The 5000-nt window shown below is 45.2% G+C and overlaps 1 long non-coding RNA gene across 1 annotated transcript; it reads right to left on the minus strand.

The window, feature by feature from the left end:
* Window positions 1-2186: 2186 nt before the first annotated feature.
* On the minus strand, window positions 2187-3935 carry LOC138861861 (uncharacterized). The gene is made up of 3 exons (XR_011398598.1): window positions 3901-3935; window positions 3330-3499; window positions 2187-2307 (listed from the first exon to the last, which is right to left on the minus strand). It is a non-coding gene; the product is annotated as an uncharacterized lncRNA (long non-coding RNA).
* Between the last annotated feature and the right edge of the window lie 1065 nt (window positions 3936-5000).

The raw sequence follows: 5000 nt of genomic DNA on the forward strand, positions 1-5000 counted from the left end.
TTAATGTTACATCCACATCCACGATGCATATATGCATATGTGTATATATATATATATATATATATATATATATATATATATATATATATATATATGCAAGTAGAAGTACATAAACAGATATACATATACACACACACACACACACACACACACACACACACACACACACATATATATATATATATATATATATATATATATATATATATATATATATATATATATATATGAATGGTCTATATTGGAAGTATGTTTATTACATTAAATCACGAAAACCTACATAACAGAGACACAGTTCACCTCAGAGAACTAACTGCAAATCCAAATTCATTATCTCAATGTCTAGAGGTCCACGAGACTCGAACTCGGATCTCCTGGATTCAAAGTCAGTGCTAAGCAATACACCATGGGGCCATATTCCATCTATTCCAGATGGATTTATTTAAACAGTTTTCCCTATCCTATATAATGAATATATATATATATATATATATATATATATATATATATATATATATACATATATATATACATATATATATATAAATTTATCTATTTATATACATATATATATACATATACATACATACACACACACACACACACGCACACATATATATATATACATACATTAGCTGACATATATCTGTGCGTGTGTGTGTGTGCATATATATATATATATATATATATATATATATATATATATATATATATATATATGCAATATTCATAAATACATACACACACACACACACACGCATACACGCACGCGCACACACACGCACGCACACGCACATATATATTGTGATAAGGTTGGGAGCGTGTAGGTGGTGGTGAGGTGAAAGGGGACTTTGCTGGTTTATTCAGGTGGTAAGTGTGGCCGCAGTGAGTGACCTTGCGCTTCCCGGGCGGAGGCGAGGAGAGTGACCTCCATCCTGGCTGCTCTGCTAGGTCTTGGTCTACTTCTGGTGCTCTCTCCTTCTCTGCCTGACGAGACATCCTTATATCCAGCGACTCCTTGTCTGCTGGCAAGAGAGGTTCCTGATACCATGGGTGTCCGTTCTTCCGGGCGACGAAGGGCTGGTCGCCGGAAGAAAGTCTTGGGCTGGCAAGGAAGGTGTGAACAGCTGTTTCCTCTGGACTGAGAGAAGGCACAGCTTCCTTTTCGACCTTAGAGGACAGTGCATTGTTGACATCGCAACACCCATCAGTAGAGCATATTGTTGACATATATAAACACACGCATGTATGTATGTCTATATTGTATTTATGGTTCTTCCATCACCGACGTAAACGAACGCACAAAAAAACTACGTTTGGCTTCTGCTCGCAGCAGGGAACGCTTGAGCAGTCTCCGAGGTCCCACCGAGACTCGAACTCGGATCTCTGGTTAGAAGTCCAGGGTGCTAACCATTACACCATGGGGCCATTGTTAACGAGTAATCCCTCGCGGAATTTTAGATCACCTGTTTTCCCTTCAAAGAATTTCCCGTTCTCTCCTTCGTAACATGAATTGATTTTCTACGTGTTCTCTTATTTTCCTCTTTTTATCTACTCAATCCTTGTTTGTCTTCTCTATCTCTCTCTTTTACCTTCTCTCCTTGTTTGCCCCCCCCCCCTCTCTCTCTCTCTGTATATATGTGTGTGCGTGTGTGTGAGAGACAGAGAGAGTGTGTTTATATAAATGTATGTATATGTGTATGTATATGTTTGTTATGTTTGTATACAGATACACACACACATATATATATATACATACACATATATATTTATGTATACACCTATAAACACACACACACACACACACACACACACACATACACACACACACACACACATACACATATATATATATATATATATATATATATATATATATATATAAAACCAAGAGGATACTACAAAAAAATAAAGATGCTGCAGTGTTCATTTTAGAATTTAATCCATCAATAAACAACGAAATACAGAAAAAATACAATAAAATCCGCACGCGAAAAGTCAATTACCTGTCAATTTGGGCGAAGAAAAAAAGAAAAAAATTTTGCTCCCCCTCCCCCTCCCATCCCAACTCCGTCCAGTTCCCTCCGGCGAGGTCCTCCAGGTTCCCTCCGGCAGTCTTGTCGGGTTCCCCACTCCGGCGATCGTCGGGTTCCCCTCCGGCGAGTCCTCGAGTTCCCTCCTTTCTGCTCGGCGACCGTGTTCGGGGTCTGGAAGAGGAGGCTGACGATGGCCTTGGCGGGCAGGTCGAAGTTGATGTAGTTGGTGCCGTCGCCGATGTCCACGCTCGTTGTCTCTGCCGTCTCGCCCCTGTGTGCGTGGGGAAGGGGCGAGGGCGGAAAGGGGAAGAGGAGGGGAAGGAAGGAGCGGAGGAAGGAAGGGCGAGGAGGGAGAAGGGAGAGGGGAAGGGGTGAAGGGGAAGGGAGTGAAGAGGGGAAGGGCGAGGGGAAGGGGGAAGGGGAAGGGGCGAGGGCGGAAAGGGGGAAGGGGAAGGGAGGCGGAGGGGAAGGGAAGGGGCGGGAGGGGCGGGGAGGAGAGGAGAGGGAAGGGTGAAGGGGAAGGGGTGAAGGGGAAGAGGCGAGGGAAGGGGGAAGGGGGAAGGGCGAGGGCGGAAGGGGGAAGGGGAGGGGCCCGGAGGAAGGGGAAGGGGCGGGAGGGGCGGGGGAGAGGGAGGGGGAAGGGGTGAAGGGGAAGGGAGGTGAAGGGGAAGGGGCGAGGGGGGAAGGGGGAAGGGGAAGGGCGAGGGCGAAGGGGGAAGGGGGAAGGGGTGAGGGTGAAGGGGGAAGGGGCGAGTGAAGGGGAAAGGGGCGAAGGGCGGGGGTGAAGGGGAAGGGGCGAGGGGGCGGGAGGGAAGGGGGAAAAGGGCGAGGGGGCGAGAGGGATGGTGAAGGGGCTGAGGAGAAGGTGGGAAGGTGGGAAGGGTGAGGGAAGGGGTGAAGGGAAGGGCGAGGGAGAAGGAAGAGACATATTTATTTCATTTCTGTTTTCGTTTTCATCAGCAAATCGTCATGTATTTCACGTTGCCATATATCCGTTTCGTATCCAATCAACAAATAGCTTTCTCTTTCCTTGCGTAAGAGATAAATTACCAGAGCTTCGTCTTTCATCAGCAAATCGTCATACTTTCATATAGCCATATATCACTTTTTGTATCAAATCAAAAAATAGTTTTCATTTTCCTATTGTAAGAGTTTAACTATTTTAGACCAACGTTCTTCGAAACGTTATCACTCAACACAACAAGCTACGGATGAACTACCATTACCCCAAACACACCTTGTCAACCAAGGTAAAAATACCCATTATCCTATTAACTACAAAAGGGGACTTACAGGTTAATAATGACGACGGTGGTTTCGCCCTGATCATTGTGGATACTGTGGCCTTGACCTGTTCCGACCCGAAAGATGTTGGTGTAGGTTCGTCGCGACCCCGGGCTGATGAACTTGCTGAAGTGGCCCATCGCATAGAACATCGGCTCCTTGTAGAACTCTCCTGTGTCCTGTTGGAGGGGAGGGAGGGGCGTTTGGAGTGGTGTGTGGGTTTATCTAAGGTCTTGGGTTTTAAGCAATCTTTCTTTTTGTCTCCCACCCTCCCTCTCTCTCTCTCTTCCTCCTCTTTCTCTCTCTCTCTCTCTCTCTCTCTCTCTCTCTCTCTCTCTCTCTCTCTCTCTCTCTTTCTCTCTCTCTCTCTCTCTCTCTCTCTCTCTCTCTCTCTCTCCCCCCTCTCTCTCTCTCTCTCTCTCTCTCTCTCTCTCTCTATATATATATATATATATATATATATATATATAGAGAGAGAGAAGAGGAAGGAGAAGAGAGAAGATAGATACAGATAGATAGATATATAGATATACGTACATATAAACAGCAATAGCTAAGAAGATTCGCTACATCGTCTCACCTTGTTGATAATGATGGGAGAATCCTAAAATTGATGGCCAGTTAGGTCCTCCTTGCATGTCAGAGACCATGTTCCAGTCCCACCCAACCCGTCGAGAAGTGGTTCATGTCCTGTGGGATCGAAACTCCTTTTCAGGTAAAAGTGAAAGAGGGAGGAGGAAAAAGAAGAAGAGAGGGGGGACGGAGGAGGAGGAGGAAGTTGGAGGAGGGGAAAGGGAGGAGGAATCGGAGGAAAAGGAAGAAGGAGGAGGCGTTTTCAGGTAAAAGTGAAGAGGAGGAGGAGGAAAAAGAAGAGGAGGAGGAGCAGGAGGAGGAAGTTGGAGGAGGGGGAGGAGGAATAGGAAGAGGAGAAAAGGAGGAGGAAGCGTTTTCAGGTAAAAGTGAAGGGGAGGAGGAGGAAAAAGAAGAAAGAAGAGGAGGGGGAGGAGGAGGAGGAGAAAAGTTGGAGGGGGAGGGGGAGGAGGAGGAGGAGGAAAAGGAAGAAGGAGGAGGAAACGTTTTTCAGGTAAATGTGAAGAGGAGGAGGAAAAAAGAAGAAGAAGAGGAGGGGGAGGAAAGTTGGAGGAGGGGAGGGAGGAGGAATAGGAGGAAAAGGAAGAAGGGGAGGGAAGCGTTTTCAGGTAAAGTGAAGAGGAGGAGGAGGGAGGAAAAAGAACAAGAGGAGGGGAGGAAGCTGGAGGAGGGAAGAGGAGGGGAGGAGGAAAAAAAGAAGCAGGAGGAGTAGGAGGAGGAGGAAGAATCCAGGAGGAGTAGGAGGAGGAGGAAGAGAAAGGAGGAGGGAGGAGAAAGAAGTAAGAGCAGTAGGAGGAGAAGAGGGGAAGAGGGGAGGGAGGAAATAGAAGAAAAAGACAGATGAAGACTGAAAAGGAAAAGGAGGGAGAAGAAAAAGGAAAGGAGAAAAAATGAAGAAAGAAAGAAAAAAAATAAAAAGAAAGAAAAAAGAAAAAGGAAAAGTGTCAGAAACAGGGAGAAAAGAAAATGCTGATGAATAGAAAAAGGAAATGAAGAAAAAAGGAAATGCTAATGTAGACAGAGAAAATACGGAAAAAAAGGAAGAAAAAAAAGAAAATAGAAGAAAAAAAGAAAAAGAAAAAGGGAGAA

The sequence above is a fragment of the Penaeus vannamei genome, chromosome 5 (genome assembly GCF_042767895.1).
Source record: "Penaeus vannamei isolate JL-2024 chromosome 5, ASM4276789v1, whole genome shotgun sequence".
In the NCBI taxonomy this organism is placed as follows: Eukaryota; Metazoa; Arthropoda; class Malacostraca; order Decapoda; family Penaeidae; genus Penaeus; species Penaeus vannamei.